Source organism: Mauremys mutica, chromosome 9 (assembly GCF_020497125.1).
Source record: "Mauremys mutica isolate MM-2020 ecotype Southern chromosome 9, ASM2049712v1, whole genome shotgun sequence".
Lineage (NCBI taxonomy): Eukaryota > Metazoa > Chordata > Testudines > Geoemydidae > Mauremys > Mauremys mutica.
Window position 1 is genome coordinate 9,823,949 of NC_059080.1, and position 27,125 is coordinate 9,851,073.

The window sequence follows — 27,125 nt, forward strand, 5'->3', positions numbered from 1 at the left end:
TAGTACAGACTGGCAGAAGGCAGGTAGTTGAATTGTATTTAACTGGTTTTATTGTGATGTGACTAAGATGGATGCGACATGGCCCTCTATTCGTTGGAGAGTGTGGACACTAATGAAGCCATTAGCTGAGCTAAGGCAAGTGAAGAAAATAGGGAAATTACCATTATTCTGAAGTCATTAAGTTGTAATCTGCCACTTTCTGTCCTTACTCAAAAAGGCGTCTTCTTCTTAAGGCCTCCCTGACTGTCCTTTAAAGATTCATTAATTCATTAACTTTCCAAAGGAGATGGGGGAAACACAACTGAAATTTTAATCAGCACGGCATGTCATATTACTGACACTTTGAATGTATCTGTATTCACTGTTGGACCCATCAGGTTAAGGTTAAATAAACCACATTATAGCAAATAATGTTCTGTTTCATACCATAAAACATAAAATGTTGAAGACAGAAATTAGTTTCATGGTTAAATTAAATTACAACACAACGCTTGTATTATAAATTCTGTTGTTCACATTTACATTCTTTGGAGGAAATGTGAATACTAACCCCTCCTGATAACATTAATATTTTCAAAATATTTAGCACTGGATTTCATCTCTGTTAAATGGATATAGAAATCATTGCAGAACTTTTTTTTGTAAATGTCAGCTTTTAGTGTATGATCATTTCTAATCAGTGCTTTTATTTAGTCTCTTGTAAAATGACTGTTTCTTTTAATGCCTTTGTTCTAATGGGGGTCATTTAAATATTGTATGTAATTACGGCTTTAAAATACTCTGTTTTTTGTTATTACTCACGTTTACACACTACAGAGTGCTATTTTTATTGACAATGGGCCAAATCCTTCTTTACTTACACCAATATTCCCTTTCATCTCAGTTGTATGAGTTGCTTGAGCAAGGGCAAGGAGGTTTTTGCCCCCATAATGTTCAAAGTGTTTGAGCTATCCAGGGCAAAAATGGATGAAGAGTCTATCTCTGAAATTTAAAAATTCCCTTAAACATGTAGAAACAGTCACATTTTCAAAGTGGTGCATAGGAAGTCTATGTTCAGTTCCCATGAACAAACAGGAATTTTTGCAGAAAACTCAGAACAAACACCTTTACAAAACCTTATCATTAGGACGTAATGCGTTCTTCAGTGCTACATCTTTTTTCACAAAAGGGGTAATAAAGCTTATGAAGTTAGTTACTGGAGGTGATGATTGATGCCAATCGAATAACTTAGCTCTAGAGACACATGCCCCTACTCACATTGGAATCGGTGCTAGCCAAAACTGTGTTTAAACATGTTTTTAGCATTCGGAGCATAGCATTTAGCTGGCTTTTTTCTGATCAGCATGGGCAGAGAAATAGATTTTCCCCCTCTGAGAACCATACTAGCCAAACTACGTCCAAGTATTGGCAACCCTAGGCATTCATAACTCATTAATCAAGCCCCACAAAATAATGAGATTTGCTGAAAATCTCATAATTTTTAAAAAAAATAATATATTTGGAAGTTGCTTTGTCTTTTGGTTTTTGAGCCTTTAGGTTCCACTTGGGTCACTTTTTCAATTTTTTTTCCCTGCAGCAATGAGTGCTTGAAACTTACTTTTAAAAAATGAGAACTGAGATTCTTCCATACTCACTTTAAGAAAAACCTCAAATATCACAAGACATGATATAAAATCCTCAGTTGGTAACACTGACTACAGTAGCCTGTAGTATCCTTTTATAAAAAAAAACCAAGTAAACAAACTACAGTTGTGCACTTGTCAAGGGAAGCTGGAATGCTGCTCACAAAAACCACGTTTGTACACAGCTGTCGCTAGGAGAATGGGGACTGCAGTGCAATCAGGACTCTGAAGAAGGAAGAAATTGGAAGAAGGGCAGGATGGAAAAATCAAGAGAGTGAGAATAGGATAAACTCAGTATGAGCGAGCCCGGTGGATTCAATGGCGATTTCCTATTCCAAAAATATTGCACCAAAATTGAACCTTGTTTGATATAATTGTGAAACAGTGCTAGGCTGGCCCACTCTCAAATAGGAGTAGAGTGACCAAATGTCCCGATTTTATAGGGACAGTCCTGGTTTTTGGGTCTTTTTCTTATATAGGCTTCCCTCACCCTCATCCCGATTTTTCACATTTGCTGTCTGGTCACCCTACGTAGGAGTGAATGGGAATAGGCAGCTGAGGGTGAACAAAGCCAAACTGCATTCACCAACAGATATAGAATGTGCAATGGGTTTCAGCAGAGAAACTTTGGATCGGGAACCATGACTGATATCACAAACTGAACATAGCTCAGAACATAATACCAGATCGTATATATTTAAAGTACCTCACTTCATAGGAGAAAGTTAACAGCAAGGAGGGTGTGTTTCTCATTCCTTAGCAACTTGTTTCATATGTGAGTTCATGATGAAACTCCTGAAATGGCTACAGGAGCTGAACTGATCTGTTCCCATGTCCATGTATATCATTGACCTTTGAAGGAGCACGATGCGCCATCTTCAAGATGACAATTCTTTTGGCTGGCTTGCGGCTCTTGCTTACGGGGCTGTGACAGGATAGCTGTGTTTGGAGTTGAAAGTCCTGAGTTAAAATTTGTGGCGTTTATACGTATAGTCTATATTTTGTGTATTGCTGCTAGTGCAGTAGGATTATTGTGTCCTAGAAGTGATGGCATTTAACTGGTGGCTGAAGGATCCCTGTTGTATACAGTCTGTAATGTTCTTTGGGCTCTTTCTGAATAGAAGGCATAAAAACTATAGAGAATATGATTGATTGTCATGATATATGGATGACACTTTGCAATGGTTTCCTCTGTCTTGACAAATACACAAAAACATTTTTAATGATGGATTGAGACTACTACAAATAATAGCAAACTAATCTACCTCTCAGTAAGTATGGTTAGTATCTGTGTGACTCGGGTAGGCCTCATCATTTGTTATAAATCAAATACAAGCCTCTGAAAAAAGAAAGCAAAGACATGAGAATGCAATGTTGAAGCTATTGTAATTAGATGCCTTCTTTAAGCTTCTTAATAACTTGTCAATATGAAAATATATATACATTTGCAATCCAGAGGGCACTTATAGCAGGTTAAAGTAGGTCATATTCTGGGCCTAAACTTGAAATTTTCCACAAGGAAAAAAAGCTAATTTTCTGACCAGTTTTTGATTCAAGTCTTCTTTGTTCTTGGATTTCTAACACTGACTTTAACATTTTGATGAGGAGAAGGCTGGGTTATAGATGTCTTTTTGGAAGATGTGTGTTTAAAGAATAAATGGAGGTCCTTCAGACTTCCTCAGGGATACCACTCCAAGCACAGGCAGCAACATGGAAGAAGGTGTGGAGACAAGACCGACCCCATAAATAGAACGGGTCACTGGGCAGAGCGAAGGAGTCAGTTGGAGGAGCAAAGAGATGAGAATGGAGAGTACACCTGGGCATGTAGCAGTTATGGTGGGCTTTAAATGACTTTATATATTTACCCTAATTCTCTGTAGGTTCCCATGCTTTCCTATTAGAAACTATTCCTGTTTGGTTTCAAATTTTTCTACCCTTGTGCTATGTCATGCCATTTTTCAAGCAGTCTGTGGGGCTAGGCAGGGAGATGCTGAGTAAATCTGAAGCTTGCTTTTTTCCTCTGCTTGATAGTGTCAGTTTGATATATCACCGTTCCTGTTGTGTTTGTACTTTAGGTCAGGAAACTTCTGGGTTGTGTGTATAATCAGCATTAGCATACAGAGTAACCTTTTGCACCATGGCGTGGTGTCTTGCAGTGGATTTGTCAAAAAAAAAAATCCTTCATTCTTCCTCTAGAGTAAATTATGTTTATAGTGATGCAATTAGTGACACAAAGGAAGGATAGTGGTAATAGCATTACTAATTATATTGCTTTACATAAATAGTGACATCAATAATACCAAGTACCATTAAGAGTACTTAATGGTGGCACAGAATAACCCTTTGATTTGAATAGGGCTTGTAAATCTTGCTAAACCGTCTTCACAGATTTTGCGCTTCGTGGAAGTTACACACCTAAAAGAGCCAATATAATCTGGGTAAAATTGTCCCTGGCCCTGGTGGTGCAGTGTTGGGGAGGGCAAAGGAGCCTTTTCCTCTTTTCCACAAGACCCCGGGACTGTCCCTGTGCTCAGAGGAATACAGGGGCTGCTCTCTCCTGTGGCCCACTGTGGTGCAAACCACGTCAAAGGGGCAGAGGAGAAGGCAAGGCAGTACACTCGCAATGCCGCAGAGCTGGCTGGGCGCGCGCGCACACACACACACGTATATAAAATAAGAGATAATTGAGCTCTACACGCCTTGCAAAACGGATGGGGTAGATGATTCTTTCCTCATGCTTCAGTATGCTCTTAGAATAACCATTCAATATGCAGCAGTTCTGTACATCTTGGATTTCAGATTGGGGAGCCTCTATCTCCTACACCTTCCCGACAATGGGATGCCTGTGATGTTATAATGTGAAATGATCTAACTAGGCTGAAATTTGAGCTCATTTTTCACCCACTGTATAGAAATGGCTTGCTGACACTTTTCCCCCCTCTTACATAGGTCAGCTCATTAATTTTGTCACAGCTGGAGTAATATATTAAACATGGCACAATTGATTCCACATCTCCAGTGCATTTTAGGTCCAAGTTGGTTTTGTGATTAGTTTAAATATTTAGGGCTAGATTTTGGCCTCTTTTTTTTTTTTTTTAAAGTGCAACTCATGAAATAGGCAAAGAACTTCAGGTCGCAGAAGCAGCACACTGTGCACTGTATACTGGTTGGATTATTATTATGAATTATTTGATATACCAATCAAAGTATGCCAGTTGGACTTTGGGCGGGGTTTATACATCTGTAGTACAGTCAGTGTTTCAACCATGCCTGCTCTAAGGCTCATTGGTTCATCATAAGCCTTTCCCCCATGGTCCATTTAGGAATAGCCATCCTAGCCATTTTTCTACTGAATTTCTGATGGACCAGAGATTAGCATAACCTCTGTTAGAAACACTCTGACTGTGAACTGCAAGCTCCAAAGGTCTTGGCTAGCAAATACGATCTGCTTTGTACTTCCTCAAGTTTCTCATCTGTAGTTTCTGACTATTGCAGCCACAGAGAGGCCTTGGAATTTTATATCATATGGTTATGAGTTCCTTTGTAAATAAGACCAGGCCTCAGGTGGGGGGAGTGGGGGAGTTTTGACCCTATACAATATGGCAGGACTGTGTTTTAGAGCTGAGTGACAAAAAAGCCACCTGCTAACAGTTTTATTTATTTATTTCAATTATTCTGCACCTATCCAGGAACCTTTATACAATTATAACAAACAAAATTGTAATAATTCTACCAAATATATATCACACAGTGCAGTGTGGACTTCCCTTGATAATACTTAGCTAAGCTAATCAAAATAATAAAATACACGTCTCATGTCAGTGAACTGTATCTCTCAGTCTATGGCTTCATCAGAGGCCCAAGCAAAAGATGAGCTTTGCAGTGTGCCTTAAACATTATCAGCCAACTCAGTCTCTGTGGGTTCAAGGTAGAGGTCAAGTCCCAGACCATTCATGAAAAATGCCCTGCCACCAGCCCCTTCCTTTTTTGTCAGGAGGCAACTTGACTAATTGTCATTACTGCCACAGTTTTCCTGGGGGAGAGCAGAAGTCTCTCAGGTAGGTAGGATCCAAACCATTGAGGACTTCATAGGTCAAACCCAACACCAAAAAATGCCACTATGGACTGTGGAACACCAGTATCATGTGTGAAGTATCGCTTAGGAAGTGGGCATCTGCATTCTGCACTAACTTCAGCTTCCATACAGTCCTAAGGTGTAGCCTCAGATAGTGTGCATTGCAGCAGTCTAATCTTGAAGCTAGGAAGATGTGTGAGTACAGGAAAGTCTGAAAAATCTCTGTGTAGACCTGAAACCCTCAGCAGTCTGTAAAAGTGTTTCTAACAAGAGGTTATGCTAATCTATGGTCAATCAGTTAAATTCAGTTTAGAGGTCATTACTGGTCAGGTAATGACCAGCTGGAAAAGTTAAGGGCAGTCTGTAATAAATCCGTATGAAGGGTCAAATCCTGCTTGCCTTATGAATTGTGAACTCCTCTCCACCCAGTGTTCCCGAACATTAGATTGTGCCTTTGGATCTCTGGGTTAGAAAGAGGTCTCTAAAAAATTGCATGTAGCCAGAAAGCTCACAGCTGAGTTTCCTCTGTGTTGAAATGGTTCACCTGCTTGGTTATTGCAGCAAAACAATGAATATATTAAACTCGGGAAATGTGCTCCTGAAAGGCTAGTTTTAGATAGGAATATGTGAATAACTGATGCCTAGGCTTAAAACCTCTCTTGTGGTCAAATCCAGGACCCTTTTATCACATTTAAAGCAAAGGCATATTAGACATCCCTCTCTGACATAACATACCTTTATGGATGATAGAGTGTCTCAGCAGAACAAGGACTGATCTTGGAAGTTGCTGCTAGTCCATCAAATGCACCGCTCAAGTTTTGCATACAGTGAATTGGCTAATCCAAGATCACCACTGAACACTAGCACTGTAATGTGATTTCATCGTATTTACTTTATTTATAAGTTGTTACTTCAAGTGTCACTAATTTATCAGTGTAAATATTAAAAATGAAACAGGACATATATAATCTACACTTCCTTAATCTGCTCACCATCCTCCATTTAGTATTCCTAATGACTATGGCATATGAAACAATATAAATCATACTTTTTTTAAAGGATGCAGCAATGCTTGGGACTTCAATAGGAGCGCTTGCCCAAATACCACGAACAGGATCTGGCCCCAGATCTATTATAAATCTCACCATTCATTAAGAAAAGAATTCAAGATTTTGTTCAATGATAGTTAAATACCCTCTGGAGCAAACATCAACTAAACAAAAATTGTGCAAATGTGCAGGATTAAACAGTCCGGAATCAATTTTTAATTATTGTTTAATTGATTCCAGATATAAAACAGAACACAGAAGAAATGAAAAGTGGTCTTTACAAGGGGTTTTAAGGCCATTTTCTAACAAACATGAAATTATTAAGTTGCTACATTTCTCTCGTTGGGGGAAAAAGCTATAGGACAATATCTTTGTTGGGCTTTGTTTCTGAGATTCGATAGTTTTATTTCTTTACTGATTTTTTTTCTGTATTATTAATAAATTTTGTTATATGTAATTTTTTGTGTTCCCAACATTTACTTTTTATCAGCCAGTAGAACAAATTATGCTAGTTTAAAAAAAAAAATCTTTAATTCTAAACCTGTAGATTTAATTTTGCTATGTTTGTAAGTAGTCAGTTTCCTCTAAGAATTGGCTACAGATTTTTCTCACACAGTTGTATGACTCGAAGAGTATCCTTTATCTAACGAATATTGATTGGGTTTTGTTTAGCCCCTATTTGGAGTGCGCCTTATCGCTAAGGTGCGTTTTGTTACGATGAGAGTTGACAGAATTCAGATTTAGTCAGGTGAAGATTGTCAGGGTCATTAAAAATGTTAAAGAACCACAGTAACCAAATGATATTAATATTATGATTTTCTTTTGTAAATAAAGTCAGTAGCTTCAGGATTTAGGATCTTTTTTCTTTTTTAGCTGTTAAAATAATTTGTACTAATTGCATAATCTGTTTACTATGTCATTTGTCCCCTATGAATTTAAATACTTAAGTACATTAGGTCAAAAATAATTAGTAATCTGAACTTCTGACAATGAAAGATAGGAGCTGAGTGGAAGCAAATTTTTAAAATGTGTAAATACACCTCTTGATTGTTAGTACAACTATTTGTGCTTTACCCATACATCCCATAACTAGGAGTTTTTTCATCGGAAAAAGTCTGTGAGACCATCTGCAATGCAGAAACTTATGCAGAAACTTTCTTACTTCAACACATTATTATTAATTATTATTCATTTAGCATTTATATTTTAGTAGGGCCTAATGGCCACAACCATGTTGGGTCCCGTTGTGCTGTACAAATGCGTGATCAGTAACAGTCCTGCCCCAAAGAACTCACAAGCTAAAAGAGAAGACATAACAAGATCCATTAATTTTAAACTCTGTAAGCCCATCCCCAGCACCTCCCCTGTGTTGCAGGTGTATAGAGCACAGATATCCAAACTGAGATGGGGTCTACTTATAAATCGTCTGTGGACAACATCTGAATTGTTCCCGAAGCATGGGAATGGGAGCTCCTGAATTTTCCTGTGAAGTTCAATAGGATCCACGGCCAACATCTGCAAAGGTATTTAGGCACCTAACGCCCACAGATTTTAGTGGGAGTTAAGCACCTAAATACCTCTGAGGATCTAGGCCGATGTGACTGTGGCTTCCATGTCACATTGAGATGCTTCAGTTTTCAACAGTCAGCTGTCTCCAACCTCTTCCTTCTCCTCCTTTCTGTTTTGAGTTGAATAAATCTTTAAATTGTTGAGGTGGATTAAACGGCACGGAGTTGCTAGTTGCTGTCTCTGCTAAGCAAAACTAGCTGAACTAAATTCTTTCCTCTATTACATTTGTGGAATCCAGGTGTTTTAGGGTTACATGGGTAGAAGTGACAGAATTAGATCTCCTGTGCTCCTTCTTTGTCTTTTTTTCTTGTCACAAAGTCTTTCCTCCTTCAGCTGAGGACAGCATGCCCTTGGTCAACATCTATTTTCTGAATGTTTTTTGGACACTGGCCTTGAATATTCTGTCAGTAGTTTCCTTGCTGTTGAGGAATTTCAGTGAATTATCCTACCAGGAAATTTAGTGGACTCCACAAGGATGCTCTGTGAATGTTGTCAGAGTTAGCGACCCTTATGAAAAAGTACTTTTGTATGCTACAGTAACGATCCAAAATAGTACAGCTTACCACAGCATTTACAGTACTGTAGTATTGTTTTAAAAAGGCATCTTCCACATGTGGCCATTTGGGAGAAATCATTTGGCCTTCCACATGTGTGAGATGGGAAGGTTGCAAAAGACAGGAAGAGAAGTGAAAGGGCACTGAGCTACTTCTACTGAATCCTATGTACTTTAATACTGGTTACTCTGAAAATCTATGGAACCTCTTCAGTCAACACCATTTTAACAAGGTATGTAGCTATGAGGCCTGTGTTTATATTTCCTACTCTAGCTAATAGGAAGGTACAACTGAGGAATCTCATGACTACACTTTTCTATCATTCTTAAAGTATAGAGCTTTCATCAAGCACATTTTGTGGCACATACGCGCACATGTGTGTTGGTGTGTTCTAGAGTAGTTAGTTTAATAGTGCAAATAAGGTTATTGTTGAAACAAGTAACTGAGTTTCATACCACAATGGCCTTAGCATGAATGGTGGTATTAACATCTGCTAGAATGGAAGGCCTGATGATTTTAGTGCCTCTCAAACACATGTTTTTAGGAGCTTTTAATCTGGTTCTCTGAATGTTGGAGAATTATTTGCTGTTTGTTTCTGTAGTGACTGATATTATGGTCCTCTGTTTGTTTCATAAATAAATAAGGTCAGCTGCTTGTTGTTGGTGTGAAATGCTAAAATGCAATAGTAGGCTTATGCCCCGAATAGAGCATTGGACTAGAGACCTGTCTGAGTTAGCAGCAAAAGAAACAATAGCTTATCACTGTAGAGAGTAATTATATGGATTGGAAGACATTTGAACCCAGTTTCTAGATCGAAATGAATAAAAATGTGGAAATGGGTCAAAAAATGCCAAATAGTCATTCCACCTGATCCATCGTCTTTTTCCTTCCTCTCTCCCCTCCTCCCTCTTCTGTCTATTCATGCATGTCTTCTTGTGTTGTGTTTCACTGCTACCCTCAGCCTAACATGTTATGTTGCCGTAGTATTGTCTGGTCTTGCAGCTTTGACAAGTAGTAAAATTGCATAATACCATCATTCTACTGGAGATCCTGTGAGATGTGCAGTGTTGGGAAATATATACCAGCTGTAAGTCATTTACCTTTTTGTACTTTTCACTGTCTGTATCAAAACAGCATCAAAGAGCATCCACTACCAGTAGTGACTGAGGGGTCAGTCTTAGGAAGGTTTGCAGTTCTGTAGAGTAAACAGATCACGTTTGCTGATTTGCTGAGGAATGGTTGTTTGTTTCTTTAAAGAGAAACAGAATATGTGCTAGACACTAATCTTTTTTTCCATTTTTTAGATAAACAACCCGTAGCCATAACTTTCACCGATAAACTTTTAAAGAAAAATGTTGTTGACAATGGCATTCCAGTGTAGTTAAGCTAAGTATTCACAAAATGCTGCTATGATGTGTTTAATGCCATTTAAGACATCCAAGATGTTATGCTATGGGGAAACAGAGAATGACGAAGCAGTATGATTCAGTGGTCTGAGCCCTGGACTTAGGATCAGAAGTCCTAGGTTCTGTTCCTACCACTCTCTCTTGCTGTGTTTTGGGGCAAGGACTTTTCTGTATTTAAGTTTTCCCAGCTCTAAAATGAGGCTAGTAATACTTACCTTTGAAAAGTGGTTTAAAGGAATAGATAACAGCCAAGTATTAATATTATTTTATTGATTCCTCTTATGCTCAGTCTTTAATCATTGATTTTTGCACCAAAAGATAAAAGGGGGGAGAGATGACTCATTTTGGTATATATTTGAGTTTTGTACTGTAGGTTATATTTTGATCAAAAGGTTACTGAGGCGTTAGATTATAGTGCTGTAAGATAAATCGTGTCTTGTTTGCTAAAGGTATGGTAAAATACATTACAGGGTAGATCTATTCTACATGTGAATTACTAGCTATCATTTGGTGAAATGTGTCACTTCACAATGTTTTATTTTGTTAACTGACTATGCTAATAGTATTTTTAGTGGGTATGGAAAGGCAGTAGGGGAATATTATAAATATTTGTGAATAATCATAGGTTTCCAAATATGACATCCATCTTTTCTTCCTTGCAGTGCTTTGAAATACTTTGCCTTTTGTAAATGCACTTTTTGTCTTTTGCACAGAATGTGCTTAGTTTACATGTACTTCACTGCAGAAATACCAACAATGCTTTAATTTATGGATGTTTGGTGTTGGGCTTTGTTTAAATGAGTTCCATTGGAGAAAGGAATCAGAGTCTTCTATTCTTGCAGAAATTAATAAACCACATGAGGTGAATCTTCCGACAACCCATTTCAAACCTGGAGTTTGCAGGGTATAATTTAGACATTGCATTGGTGGTTTATGACCATATAAAGTGTAGGTGTGGAGGTAGGAGGTTGGATAGATGTACTTGTAAATGGCTTGAAGCAGTAGGGCTGAGTATGATCTCCAGCAGTGCGTATTTCAGCTCACAGTTTCACATCTCTGTCCTAAGGCATTAGATGCTACTAATTCTCCAAAAGCTAAAGATTTGTTTTACAGAAGAAATTCTGATTTGATTAAGATATTGCTTCCAGACTTAATGTTCCTTTAGCAAATCATGCTATGTACACAACTGGAAATAAACTGCATGTTATCTGAGCTTGGGGCGGGGATGGAGGGGAGAGAGACTCATGATTGGAATAATCCTACAGAAGCAGCATTTAGTGTAATGACAGTACACTTAGATTAATTATAGCGCTGCTTATGGGCACCAACATATTGTTACAGTTGTGTCAGCACTTTTTGTTGTTAACCCGGTGTGGCAGTAGTTTATAATTTGGCTGTAAAAATGTGCTCTGGGTTAAATTTAGGTTCTGTGTGTAGGTATCTGGTTTCCGTTAAGGACTGAATTGTATTTCTATATTTTGAGCAATTAAAATATATAGAGTATCCACTTAAAAAGACTTAGTTTTTCCTGCTCTGTACCACTTTGGATTGAACAACTCCCCACCCCAAACTAACCTTTAATAATAAAAATTATTATGTAGTGATAGAACTACGAAAGGCCTTCTGAGTTATCTAGCAATAGATGGTCTCAATTACTTCTGTCTTGTGCAAACACATGCCATAGAAGCAAACCGCATTGGATATGCCAACATTAGGGCCTGATCCTTCAGTCAATGGGATTTTTGCCTGAGCTGCAGAATCAAGCGTTTAATGCCATTGGCCAATGGTTAGACCATGTCATAATCTCTTTGATGTTTTGAAATAAAATAGCCAAGATATTTGATCTTAAAAATTGGATACTGTGAATGTCGAGCAACTACTTTTCCTGAGGAGTTTTACTGTGGTTATGAGTATAGTTTAAAGTGTAACCAAATATGTATGTGTATGATTAGCTGTAATGGCTGTGAAATATCAGTGAGATCTGAAATCTTTGTATTGAACATTTCTTTAAAACCTATTTACACAAAAGATTGAAATAACTCGGAAGGAGCTATTACAGTTAATCATCTAAACAATACAGTCTGTCTTTTGAAAATAAATATTCAAAATATAGTATAGCACAGAAGCTGCAGTAAAATTAAGTAACTTGTCAATCAATCTATAAAAACATTCTTAATCCCCATTTTAGTATGGGCAAAATAATAAATTCTGAGCAAATAAAGTTGGTTTGTACCTAGGACATTTTATTACATATACATGTACATATAAAAGAATCTGTGCAGATCAGCTAGGTTTTTTCCTTTGACCCTTACTCTATTTTATTCTTTTCTTTTTCAAGATTACACTGTTAGATTGTATTTTACTTTTTTCTAAGTAGTGTTGGCAAGTGGCTCTTATCAAGAACAAATGATGCCATAAATCAGGGTCAAAATCAATGATACCATGGGACTGGAAGAGTGAGATATGGTTATGAGGGCCCAGGTGTTTTACCTGCCTCTGAAGCCAAGAGCTAGGGACTTGGGTATTGTGCTGAACCTTGTATTCTTACTTACGGGACAGTATACATCTGCTTTACCTCACATCTGAGTTATCAGTACCAAGCTCTAGTTTTTTAATTTCATTTTGTCATAATTTAGTGGAAACAGTAGAAAGCGAGTTTAAATTCATGCTCAAGCCACCATTTCTGAGGAAAGTGACTGGGAAATAATGAAAACAAACAATGCCCTCCCTCCCAACCAATTCATAAGCGGGGAGGGATAGCTCAGTGGTTTGAGCATTGGCCTGCTAAACTCAGCATTGTGAGTTCAATCCTTGAGGGGGCCATTTGGGGATTAGTCCTGCTTTGATGATCTCCTGAGGTCTCTTCCAACCCTAATAATCTATGATTCTATGATAATAAAATATAATTTATGTAAGATTTCAGAATGAATGGACCAGAAAAGGCCATCGGAGTTATGTAGCAATAGATGATCTCGGTTCCTCGTCTCATGCAAATACACACACTAGATACAAACAGCACTGGATGTGCAATTGTACTGATCCTTCAATTAATGGGATTTTTGCCTGAGCTGCGGGATCAAACATTTAATGCCATGACTGGGCATTTTCAGCCGCAGTTGTTTCTGTCCTAGTCAATGATAGGTGTTAGTGTAAACAAGGAATGATTTGTGCAGCTGGAATAAAGCTGAATACATTATGCCAAATATAAAATTAGAGGTCTGATGCAAGTGCCTTTTGGACATATCTTTCATTACCCTTTACACTTTTCTTTCCTAATAGAATCCTGAGGAACCAAACACATACTGTATGCATGCTTTTATTATAGTGCTTTCCCTCGGGCCCTTAACTTTTCTAGCTGGTCATTACCTGACCAGTAATGACCTCTAAACGGGTCATTAATGCTTAAGTAATAAACTGTTTCACAAGGCTATCTAGTATAGAACCTCTTTCATCATTTTTACAGTTACTGTTTTATCGATAAATCAATAGCCAACAACTGGATATTCTTGTTTTGCTACATAATCTTGTAATAGCGGTCATAGCAAATATGCAGTGATTCCATTTCATTGCATTTGGTAAAGATGGAGATGGTCTCACACAAGATATCGAGGACTTGGAGTTGTGTATGGGGTGAGGATAAAGGCATGTTATATTGAACTGATAAAGAATAGCTATTTCTTAGGATTTTATTTTTTCTTCTAGAACGTGTATAGTTTTTTACTGAGCAATTTTTCCCATTGGCCATATTAGAAACCTCCAGCTTTTTAGTGTACCGTAGCAATTGCTTATGGATGATGTAGCAACCTTCAGAAAAGCTTTTTTGAAATGATCATTTAGTTATTAATATAAGCCTTATACTTTTTGTATGTCATAGATATGCTGACCATCTCAATAAAGCATGCATTAAAATGTATTGAAAATATTTATTTCCAGTCACTGTCAGAAACCATTAGATTCTACGAGTATTTTTTATGAAGTATATATTCAACTTACTTAGGACACTGCACACTTTAAAGAGAAGCGTACAATTCACTTTATTCTAGTGTTCATTTTTGGTACCCCTATGCCTTTACGTTCAACTCATCACCTTTATGTTGTGCATCAGCAGTGACTGACCTGTACAGAGGTATTATACACCATCTAAGTCCCATTGAAGCCTTATCGTGAAGCCTTAAGTGGAGCATAGTCCTTGGGCGGGCCCTCTGCATGGGGCGGCCTTTCACCCAGTCTCTCACAGAGGTCTTGTGAGTTGATATATGTACAGTTCTTTAAACACGTATAGCTGTATCTGAGTACTAAGTAATTATTTTTAATGACCAGAAAAGAGAACTTAAACAAACAAGACTAAAATAAACAGCTGTGATGAAAGGGAAGAAAACTGTAAAATTTTCCAGAGGATGAAGAGTTTACTTAATATTTCATAAGAATACTACAAAATATGACCAAAAAGGTAGCAGTTGTACACATTCTCTCTCACACTCAACATGAACTATTCAGAACTCCCTTTGTCTAGCTTATCCTATAAAATAGGTTTCTACACATGGAGTAGCATAGAGCTCTTTCGTCCTGGGGAGACAGAGAGGAAAAATGCATACGAGGTACCATATAGTTCTTTTTGGTGGATCAGCAGGTATTTGATATTGCAACCCTTGTTAATATCAGCATAGCATTGATTCCTTGCTGAGGATTGAAATAACCCTTCTAGTCATTTGTCTTTTTTTTATGTTGGTCTTTGTGAGGTGTCAATCTGGGGTGATCCTGTTTTAATACTAATGTCTGATCTATCCAAGAAGGTATGAAATTTGATGAATATTTTTTTGAAAGACGATTTTTTTTTCTTTGATGGAATGGAGCAGTCTTTGCAAATTGTGGCTTTTTTGAAACTTTCTGATGACTTGTTAAGACAGACAGACTATTCTTAGTGATTTGTGCCTAACATATTAAATACCTAGTAATTAATACAGAAATTTATTTAGATGGGAAATGCTGAAAATATAGGTTAGTCATAGGAAGATTGATCAGAGGTATTTTAAAGCAATCAGTGGCATTTTAAAGCATGGCTGTCAGTTTGAGAGGGAGTAGCTATTTTGGAGGAAATTTTGACATTCTCATCTCCCTTACCCATCTCTCCACACGTCAGGAATATGTTACGTAATCAACTGGCTGGTCTCCCTTTCTTTATTCCACTTAATCATTCCACAAACTTGGTCAAAAAAAGTTTGTGAATTTCAGCCTCAGTAAATTGCATATAAAATAGGAACAGAGTATTTATGAATGGATAGCAGGGGAATGGGTATTAGCTGATGAAACATTGATTCTTGGGACTATTGTTGACAGGTTTAAGATTGGTGCTGCCATACTGAATATAACAAACACTTCTAATTATTTGGAAAAGCACCGTTAGTGACTAAGAAAAATATATTTAAAAATATGAGACAAATGATTCTCCTACATTTCCTCAGGTGTTTGGGACAGCTGATGAGTTTAAAAACATCTTAACCAAATCTCACAAGGGCATTTAACTAAATCTACTTCTGTACATCATTATTAGTAGATGCACAAAGATAATTAATAATTTGAAAGATTAGAGAGAGAGAGAGAGAAAATGATGTGAAAATTATCTAATGACTTAGAGTTGAAATAGAGATTGATTTGACCCACCTTCTTGTGAAATTTAGCCTGGTATTTTCAGTAATGCTTCTATTCTCACACTGCAAAAAATAGCAAAAATAATGTAAGATTAGTAAACACTTAACATTTCACAGAATAAAATCTGTGGCTGTCACACAGGCATATTTGCTGATAAGAAGATTGTGGCAACAGGATGACAGCAGTAGTATCTTTAGTTGCACGGATCACCTAATTCAGAGACATTTTGGTGTCACTCCTCTGATTTAGTGTGACACCAGAAATGAATTTGGCGCCCAGGCTGCAATTTCATAATATAACAACCTGTGCTTGGACTTTATTTAGAGCAGCTCATTATCTGCAGTAAATAATTGCAGTGCGGGGAGGGGAGAGAGACTTTCCAAGCAAATCTGAAAGCAAATGATTATTTTTATTTTATTTTTTTTTAAATTGTGGGCATTGAAAATTGCTGCCATTATTACTTTAAAAAGATGAATTAAAATGGAAATTAGTATTTTTCCTGCTATTCTGACAGGGCAGAGTAGTAGACCTAAATAATATATCTTTGTATTGCTGCTGTTGCTATTGTTTCTTGCTAATGTAGTCTTTGTTTGTTTGGTCTGAAGATTTTCTTCTCTAATTTTTTAAGTCAAATCTGTGCTAGAGAAATCTTTTTTATGACTCAAGAGCTCTTACGTTTTTATATGACTGAGTGCAAGTGTGTTTGCCTTGTGATGACAACAAGGCAGATATAATATTTAGAAGCCTTAGCAATTCCTGTGCAAATGCAGCCCCCGGAGAAGGGCACAATAACAAAGCAAGCAAACATAAGTTATCTAAAGACTAAGAAGTGCAGGCATCAGGGTGGTGACTCACAATGTGGTCGGGAGCCCTGGAGTTTTAGAGAGTAATTTATGGTGACACTGATGAGACAGATTTAATTTAAATACTGTAACTGCTGAAATATTTTGAAGTTAAAAAGTCAACTAGTGGTTAAGTAAATATCCTCTTGACCCCTTTTAACTCTTGTGATGAACAATTGTTTAAAGTATTCACTTTGAAATGCTTGAGACATAAAATGACCCAGGAGAGATGAATTGACCACAGATACTTAATGCATAGGGTTGTGTTGCTTAAATTCAAATCCATTGTTTTGTCCAGCCTATTGTTCTTTAATTTGTTAAACGAGGCTATAAATGGAGAACGGTGCAAGCAACTGCAAAGGTTTCAGACGGTATGGCAAAAAACATTAGGGTAAAAATTTAGAGAAGAACAGAGATTCCTTCTTGTTTCTATAGAAACCAATAGTGATCAGGAGGGGAGAGGATTTCTTTCAAGTATACATTTTAGTAAGGCTAGCTCAGCTGCTCAACACACTGGAGGGCTAGTGTAATAAACCCACTAGCGGCTTGAAATACTGTGTTCGTGCCCCTGTGATACCAGTTGGAATGAGGATAGCTGTGAGTTTCTGGTTTGTAGCGTGTTGGGTGAAGAGATTTCTGTCTGCACAACCACTGTCCTCTGGGGAGTGTAAGCCTGGAGGGAGAGCTTCCAAACAACTGAGCATCATCAAGACAGAAAAAGCAGCTGGAGCAGGAAGTTGCATGAATCATATGGTGTTTTTTTTTTAAGTCTCTGAATATGCTAATTACCATTAAACAATAATCTCCGTCGGTTTTATCATGACAGAATCATGGCCACTGAAATAGTGTGTGTGAAAACAATTATAGTCATTTAGCAATGCTATGGCTTTTGAACCTTGGAATTCTTATTTTTTTTCCTAATTCACTACATAATGTATAATTGCTTCCATGATGGAATTAGATTCTTAATTATGTTCTGTTTTTAATATCACAGAAGTTTTGCATTATGGATACGTCTCGGTCAGGCAAATGTCTGAAATCCAAATTCTAAGGCAAATGTAATGTTTCTAAATCATAATCAATACTCTAGCTTTAAAATAATGGTAGGATTCTTTTCAATTAAGTTCAGGTCAAATGGAATGTCAAGAATAAAGCAGTTACAATTTGCTGCAACCTGACAGGTCCACAAAGTTACAGAGGAATATCTAGAAACTGGCAAAGACACCTTTCTTTAACATTTACTTTGCGTGTAAACAAGACAGCGCCGTATATTGGCAAGTGAATGTATTAGCTGGTGATGATCCAAACCCTGGTATGAATTTAGACGGTATTCCTTCTCGTTTGTAAATACATACTTTTTGTAACAAGGGAACATTTGCTGCAATCTTGCTCTGCAGTTGTCAGAGCAGAATGAGTCATTTTGAAACATAAACCTCCTCAGATCTCAGAAATATCAAGAAAAACAGAGCATAAGGGGAAAGGATTATAAAATACAAGTAAAAAAGGTTCTTCACATACTCAGTAGCCTATAGGCTGTAAACACTGTAGATTATCATTAATGAAACTCTGCCAAATACACAGGACTACAGTTTGGTAGCAGCTGTTAAGTAAGCGCTGTTCAAAGCTGGGTAATCCCTTGAACACTCTGTATTGTGACACTGTACTTCTTCCTATAAGTAATCAGATAATTGCCTCATATTTTCCGTTATACAGGGCTTTTTTATTCAGCTTTTCTCCTCCTTAGTATCAAAAGGCCTTATCCTGCAGTCATTACTTCAGCAAACTCTCACTGAGGTCAACCACTGGGGCTCTGATCTCTACTACATTGCTGTAAATCTGGAGTTATATCAATTATGCCTATGGCATTACTCTGGATTTGCACCAGTGTAACAGAGATCAGAATCCAGGCCTGTGGGAGATTTGCTTGAGTAAAAACTGCAGATGGGGGCCTTACCTCTAAAACATGCATTCCTTACAATTTGTTTTGGGAGTTAATAAAAAACATTAACAATGCTTCCTTACCTAGGACCTGATCCTTCACTATTAAAGTTGACAGGAGCTTTGCTTTGCTCCTATTTCGGGGGGCTTCCAAGGCCATGATTTGTAAGCATTTGCAGAAGGAAATTTGGAAATTATGGTAACTATCATTTTTCCCCTGCATCACAACATCCTGCACTCATAACACAGAACTAGCAAGCCATAGGCACAGTTATTGTGAGTTCCTCTGAGTTTTGCAGGCTAGTGTGGTGTAACTGGGAGACTCGCTTATTTTGCACTTTTGGAATTTCACATAATCCTAGAACAAAGCACTGTTAATTTTTCTTTGCGGGGGGGGGGGAAGGGGGCTGGTAAATGAGGGGATTTGAAGGAGGTTGGAGTAAATGTTCTAAGAACTTCCACCATGAGGTCTAGAGTCATGATTCTAGAACTTCCACCATGCCAACCCTCTGGATTTCATAACACTGAATAAACAGTGTTCTCTTTTAGTTCCTTTAACACGCGGGACTGTGTTGGAATAGCAATATTTACTGACTTGTTATATTTCAGTTTAGAACAGGGGTTCTCAAACTGGGGGTCGGGACACTACGGGTCGTGAGCTGTCAACCTCCACCCCAAACCCCGCTTGCCTCCAGCATTTATAATGGTGTTAAATATATTAAAAAGTGTGATTAATTTATTATGGGGGGGTCGCATTCAGCAGCTTGCGATGCGAAAGGGGTCGCCAGTAAAAAAAAGTTTGAGACCCACTGGTTTAGAACTACCACCTCCTGTTGCCGGGCACTGATGCCACAATCTGTTGGAACCAACTTTCTTAGGACCAGATCTGGATCCAGAATAACGGATATAGCCTCACTCCAAAAAATCAAAGCAAGTGCAGATGTAATTCAGAGAACAGAAAATATGATTCATCCTTAAACCTGCAGAGTTTCAGATGCAGTTTCTCTCTGAGTACTTCAGATTATATTGCACAACATAGCATAAGCAGAGGGTTGAGAGGTTTTTCTTATTTTTCTTCTCTACCCATGGGCAGAAGCATAATGGATATTTTCTAGCCATCACATCTCTCTATACATATAGGAAGAAATTGCTTTTTTTTTAATTGCAGCATTTTGTTTTCAATAGAGACTGGCTATTTCTGTTCTATGTGGAAGTAATATTATTAAATGCCAGTCAGCAGGCATAAGTAGAAAGACAGTCCAAAACCAAAAAGAAGAAAGACTTTACTTAGGAAAATGGAAAAAAAAATATCAGTGGATCAGCGGGCTTCTTCAGGCAAGGTTTTAGGATGTGGATTATATAGCAAAACTATTTCCTTGTTTTAGTGAAAGGCAGTATTCATTAAGGAGAGGAATTCAGGAGCATTTGTAAGGAAAAAGATCTTGCAGCAAAACTGCAAATTGGGCAGTGCTGTGAATAAAGCTGCTAACTCACTGATCCTCCCAGCAAAGTAATACCAATTAAAAAGGCATCTTTACCCAACAGAAAGTACAAGTGTACTGACCGCAGTAGCTGAAAGGAAGACACGTATGAAGCAATATTATCATTCCAAACTGGTCCTAAAAGCTTTCGAGGAAGGTTTGCTAAGTTCCTTTATTTTAAGAAACCTCAATATATTCAAAGTCCCCGCCATCAAATCTATCACTGGATATGTCTGAATTTTCAGAGCTTGATACCCAAAGTAGCCCTGCCCAAAAAATCTGAATTTCTGTGAATTTGCTAGTATTAAGAGGTAAGGGCCATGATTTAAAAAAAGACACCGTAGTAAAATGGGTGATTATCTATTATACACTCTACTTGATTAAATCTGTCACTTTTACCATTTGGGGTTCTTGGAGCAATCTGGGCTTTAGCCAAAAGATTTTAATGAAATGGCAACTAGGAAGATGATGGAAATGGCCTGGCTACTCTTGTGTGTCATGGATATATTACGTTGCATCTATGCTGTACTTTCCTTTGTAACCATCCAGGAAAAAGAAAAATAACAGTTGCATCATGTTTGTTTTAATTTTAGGTTTCCTTGATACAACAGAAAACTCTGCATATGAATTGCGTAAGGGAACCTTGTTCCCTTAAACGTTCATTTAAAAGGTTTCCAACAGTGGAATTCTTCACACCTGCCATTCTCCTGGTAGTTGCCTGTTCTGTTGGTCTTAAGGATGTTATCTTTCTTTGGAATGCAGAATGCATAAGGATCTGCCAGACTGCTTTTCTCAGAAGCACTGTAAGACAAAAGAGCATGTGATTAACTCTTGAGTTTTATAGAGATTTTGGTTTTGCCATCGGCATACTGTAGGGTAGAGATGGCATCGGGAAATGTAGTGTGGTGTACAGAACAATAGCTCATGCAATAGCCATGGAAATTAGAGTCTGTGTTCCTAGTAGAAGTATTATTGAGCAAGACACCAAGGTTGTCCTGTACACTTGTCCAAAAAAAAAAAAAGGCCATGGAATCTTTAACTTCCACCTGGATGGGCATCTTTGAGGAATTAAGTATTCAGGGGAAGGGTTGCGGGAGTCAGATTTCCACTATGGCAGAAGTCAAGGATCCTTTATCTTTTTGGTTTTAAGATAACGTAAGACTCACAAGTCCTACTACAATCCAGTCAATTTGTGTGTAATCTTTACTATCCGTTTTGAAAGAAAGGAAAGGGCACAAATTCTGACAAGAAATTCACCTCTTGAAGCAGAATAGGAGAAAAAGAGAGAGAGTCATAATGGTTATTGCCCCTCCATAGAATCTATAACAATTGTCCCCAACCTTTTGAGTGTGGCACCTCCTTTACCCCGTCTGCGCGGGGCCGCGGCTGGGGGAGGGACTGAGGCGGGAAACGGAGCCACGTCAACGCTGGGGACTGGACCGGGCATGGGGCCAGGAGCTGGGGACCCGGCTGAAGGAGGGACTGGAGCAGAGCTGGGGAGCGGGAGGGGTTGGATAGCTGCTCCCTCCCTGCCACCCCGAGGGGCTGACCTGGCCCTCCCAGACATTCCTCTGCACCATGGTCTATACGCTGAGGTTTCTAATTGAAAGATTGTTCACATAGGATGTGCAAGATGATTTGGCCACCTTAATTGGAGTGTTACTAAAATTAGTTTGCTGGAAACTGGGGTAGTGATGGGAGGGGGTGTATGGCTTTGAAATGAAAACAGAAGGAACCTACATTAAAATTGAAATACTGTTGTTTGAGGGTATAATTCTTTTTAAAAGTCTATTGACAAAATAAATCCTGAGAGAAAGGGCAATACATTCTTACTATTCCCCCCCTCTTTTGCCAGTGTTTAATTTAGTAAAGCGAAGTCATAAATGTTACTAAATAGTCAAAAAATTAAATGTTGTATAATTTATGATGGTTACAGGATACATGAGAGTACACTTTAATTAGCAAATTGCATGTTTATTTTATTTTTTTAGCATATCATTTAGATTGGATAAATGTGTTTTGACTGGCTATGGCACCTTAGTATTGTCGTTCAGTATAATTTTTAATCACATTGTTGTGGAATTTTATTGCAACATTATACAGTTGATATAACAGTGCAGAATTAAATATGTTCTGTTCACACCTTGCTCTTGAGGAAATTACTTCTTTCACTGTATTTGGATGAAGCACTTTGTATGGCAAGTGAGAACTTGGGAGTCATAAAGATTCTGGGTGCTGCAGCTGCAAACTGAATAATGATGATGATGATGGTTGTGCCTTCACTGAAATGTTTGAGAAATGCAGAGGAGCATCTTGGAAACTAGGAGTTTGAAATTATTATTGCTGCTTATTATAGCAGTGTCAAGATGCTCGAGTAAGGTGGGGATCCATTATGCTAGGCACTATATGTACACAAAGTGAGAGAGAGTCCTTGTTGCAATGATCTTACCATTTAAATAGACAAGAGAAATAAAAGGTGAGTGGACAAATAGAGACGCAGAGAGGGGAAGTGACCTGCCCAAAAAGGTCAGTGGTAGAGCCAGAAAGAAAATCCATGTCTCCTAGTTCTCAGTCCAGTGTCCTTTTTTTCCACTGTAATGTATCCATTACAGAATCCACGGCAGCTTTGCATAAATAAAAGTGTTTATGGTAGTAGCTGTAAAGAGACACTGTCAGCTTAAAAATCATACTTCTCTCTGAACATTTTAAAATAGTATTGTTACAGTAATCCTAGCTCTTACTTATAGCTGTAAAAGAGAAAGTATTTCTCTCCTTTTTAGTTTGCTCACCTTGTGTATGTGGTTGCACTTCGTATATCGTTGGGCAAGGTTTGAGCCAAAGGGCGTAGGCTTTGGCTGGGGTCCTCAGTTCTCCCTGTTGTTTGTGTGCGTCTTTCACACACCAACAGGAAAGTGACTAGACATATTGAAAATAGGGAAATGGTTATAAAAACAAAACTGATGGATGGACTTGTGAATAGGTGTGATTTCTGAAACTACTTTTAACTCTTTCTCAGTTGAATAAGTTTCAGTTTGACTGTGTCCCTTCAAGTTATAGTATTTAGTTTAGTAAAAGCAGCAAAGAATCCTGTGGCACCTTATAGACTAACAGACGTTTTGCAGCATGAGCTTTCGTGGGTGAATACCCACTTGCATCTGAAGAAGTGGGTATTCACCCACGAAAGCTCATGCTGCAAAACGTCTGTTAGTCTATAAGGTGCCACAGGATTCTTTGCTGCTTTTACAGAACCAGACTAACACGGCTACCCCTCTGATACTATTTAGTTTAGTGACATTATTAGATGTATGTGCATGAATATATCATTATATATAAATACTAGATATGGGCCTGAATTGGGACACAGGCACAAACGCCTCCCCCCCCCACATGCTCCCCAGACATCTCCAGAGTTTGGAGAAATTTTGATTCACCTCCAAACTCAGATTTAAACCTTATGCCTTTTGCTCATCTCTAATACCGTAAGCGCTCCCTTATGGAAAAGTCATATAGAATTTAATAGAGATGAAACCATTGGGGTTCTAGAAGAAAAAATAGAGTTCTACATGAAAATACCCTCTAAACCTGTAGAAATTAATAGAGAACTACATCGTTTCTCTGTGCTTTTAAAGAATCCAATCACATTTAGTATCTACAGTAGTGATAGAATTCTGTACTATAGTTTGGCTTTAAAAATTCTGCAGAAAGGTGGTTGTTATTCTCTATTACATTCTGCAGGCCATTTCCATGGGGATTGTTTGAGTATTACATGTATGCCAGCTTTGACATCTCAAGTGACTCGGTGTTGTGAAGATTGATGCTGGACCAGATTACGCTTTCAGTCACTCAGGTGTAAATCTGGGGTAATGCTATTAGTTTTGCTGCAGATTTCTACTGGTGCAACTGAGAGGGGAATCTGGCTCACTGGCTTTTCTTCTCTATAATTGCTCCTGTAATGCACCTTTGCTGCTCTATTAAATGATTGGCACTGATGGTTTAGCTGTGGCAGAGTGTCAGCGGTGGTGGTATGTATTACAGTACTTGAACATAGATATTCCTGACTTTGTTAGAGTGTATTTTGCTAATGTTATCTAGGAAGAGTGCTGCCTACATTGATGATGGTTAATAAACCATACAGAGATCAGCAGATATGGCAAACAGATGCTCAAGTCACAGCTTATGTGAGAAATTTGATTTAATGAAAGTTTCACAATTTGAAACTACGTCCTTTAGAATAACACTGGAGTCTAATCCCTGCTGCATGCAAGCTAGTTCACTTTGTTTAAAACAGGATTCTATCAGGATGATGAACAGAGACTATAATTAAAGCATATTTTGAAGATAGTTGAAATATAAAAAGTGAGGGGGAAAGATTTTTGTTTTACTTGTGTACCAAAGTGTTTAAATAATATTTATAGACTTTCCTCATGTAAATGTCATGGTGCTGTAAGGAAACATCTGTGGAATTTAGAGCCATGCAGTCCTTAAACTATCTGTATCCTTCCATAAAGGCAGGCTGTCCCCCACAGCATTCCTTATGGAATGAATGGAGAATGGCATGGACCTCTTGAATAATTAATATGGTTTTCAGAGCAGTAGTCATGGAAACCCAAGTGGTGTCACATACATGGATTTCAGAAATTAGGCACATTTTGAAGCACACATTTTAGCCCCAAAAGGATGGTTTAGCCTTAAAGATCAGAAACATTTGCTTAGTCAGTCTCTTGTTGTCACTGAGTTATTATGATGCACACGCACACACACAGAGATATATATATACATATATATATATATATATAATCTGATTAATAACAGATTTAGATCAAATTCAGGTGGTTACACATTAAAATGCTAGCTGTGCTGGCTGCCCTAAGTCATTTCTAGGTGTCTTATTCTTTTCTACTGCTGTTCCAGTAATATCTTCTCTTTGAAGATATTAAGATGTAGGATTTTAAACCAATTGCTATTCACTTAAAGGACCAAAGCTTTGCCACCGCGTTGCGAGGCCCATTCTGTTAAGCCAGTTGTGTGGCTTTTTTATCTGTCGCAAAAATTGTCTCTCCAGGATCAATATCGTCATTACCTTGGGTGAGTATCTGCAAGAAGTCAACCAGGCAGCAGTGAAAAGCTATCATCCAGTCCTCAGTAATATGGTACGTGGAAAGAATAAAAAATACATGGAAGTTATTTATAGACCATAAACCCTCTGGTTTCATAAACCATTTTATACTATTATTTGTCCAAGTCTACACAGTCTCTGCCAAGTTCACAGCACACTCTAAAGTGTCTGTTCTTTGCTTCTTGGCTGTTTGAATGGCGAAATTAATTAGAAATACAATTAGCAATTTATGGACATTAAAAGGCCACTTGGCCTAGTGAACTTGTCCCTTTTTAGCATTTTCTCATCCTGTACTCCGGTCTGCGCTCCCCTACTAAAAATATCAGTCTGTTTCATAAACTCATTGAGGCTTTGTGGCGATAATGCTACTTGGCAGCATATTACGGTATGGTCATTACTCTGAGTGAAATGATTTTCCTTACATTCTGTAGGCCAGATTCTCCGATTCCTTGCACACTTGTGGCTCTCATTGAAGTCAATGGGAGTTTCATGGCTGTAATTGACAGCAGATATTGGCCCGTTATTTCCAAATTTCAGATTATATCTACCGTTGTTGGTGGGTTTTTTTAAATCACATTGTATAATATCTAAAATGCTCTGAAAATGAAATGAAATACTTTCTATTTCATCACTTCAAAGTTATCTCTTCTCTAGCAAGAATAAATGCAACCACTTTGGCCTGTCTTGATAACAAATTTTCTTAAAAACCTTGAGCAACCTTGGGCGCCTTATGTTGCACCTAGTCTAAGGTAAAAATATCTGACATAAGAGGTGATTAAAACTGAGGACAGGATTCTTCTTGTGAAGTGCTTATTAAAGAGAGAATCTTGCTGCTTATGATTTGTATTCCATCCCTCTGTTGATGCATCTCTGTGTCCTTGTTGCTTTTTCTTTTACTGCAGCTATACACAGAATGGATAGCTTCAAAGATTTTTCTACTCTAAAGCCTAAATATGCTTCTTGAATCCTCAGTGCACGGTATGACTGTTCCATTTAATCTGGGCTCTCTTCTGATTTGCTACTCTCCAATCCCCCCAGTCAAGTTGTCTGTCTGTGGACCTTAAACCACACTTTCCATTTAGTGGCCTAATTACCTATCTGAATACAATGCCTCTGGCTCTGAATTGTTTTGCATTCATTATTTTCTATCAGCGGCAGCTCCAGGCAGCAGTCAGGCAGCCTTTGGCGGCTTTCCTGCGGGAGGTCTGCCAGTCCTGCGGATTTGGCGGTAATTCGGCGGCGGGTACTCCGAAGCCGCGGGACCAGCGGACATCCTGCAGGTATGCCACTGAAGGCAGCCTGACTGCTGTGCTTGGGGTGGCAAGAAAGCTAGAGCCGCCCCTGCTTTCTATGGGCCATATTCTCTGGTCTGGCTGAGCTGCACTCATGACAAGATCAAAGGAGGGAAAAGAAAGCCAATGTAATTTCGTTTGTGCCCCACCCTGCTCCAGTCCTCAGCCAGTTGAACAATGCATTTGATATTGTTTGATATTTGATATTCCCCGTCTATATATAAAATATGTGATTGGAGACGATCACAGAGTTGCGAGGGCCAGCACAAGAGCTGGATGGCTATCGAAAACGTATCTGAATTATCAGAGGACTTTCAGGTCTCTATCAGCCCCTGAGACTACCCCTTCCCAACATGATCACGGCTCTGCCTAACTGTTTTGTTTGCTTGGAGGAGTCCTCAGGAGGCTGGTTAAATGAGATAAATGTCTCTTGGCACTGCTGGAGCAGTGTAGAGAAACTGAAGCAGGACCAAGCATCTGGTCCAGTATTGTTAATTATGTGTGCAAGACAACTTACTATCAGAAGAAACCA

The 27,125-nt window shown here is 38.2% G+C and overlaps 1 protein-coding gene and 1 long non-coding RNA gene across 4 annotated transcripts in view; one reads left to right on the forward strand and one right to left on the reverse strand.

Moving 5' to 3' along the window:
- The window catches only part of LOC123378076, a 37,549-nt gene extending 18,540 nt beyond the window's left edge, over positions 1–19,009 (reverse strand). The window contains exons 1-2 of the long non-coding RNA XR_006582451.1: positions 18,789–19,009; positions 15,937–15,986 (exon numbers count right to left, since the gene is read on the reverse strand). This is a non-coding gene — a long non-coding RNA (uncharacterized LOC123378076). The remainder of the gene's footprint in view (positions 1–15,936; positions 15,987–18,788) is intronic.
- The window catches only part of AFF2 (AF4/FMR2 family member 2), a 492,794-nt gene that overhangs the window by 133,097 nt on the left and 332,572 nt on the right, over positions 1–27,125 (forward strand). Inside the window, exon 1 of one of the 3 annotated variants that reach the window (XM_045031552.1) lies at positions 20,376–20,496. The exons of the other annotated variants lie outside the window; for them this stretch is intronic. The gene's annotated coding sequence lies outside the window, so the exon portion shown is untranslated. Of the gene's footprint in view, positions 1–20,375; positions 20,497–27,125 lie in introns of those variants that run through there. 3 annotated transcript variants of the gene reach the window in all.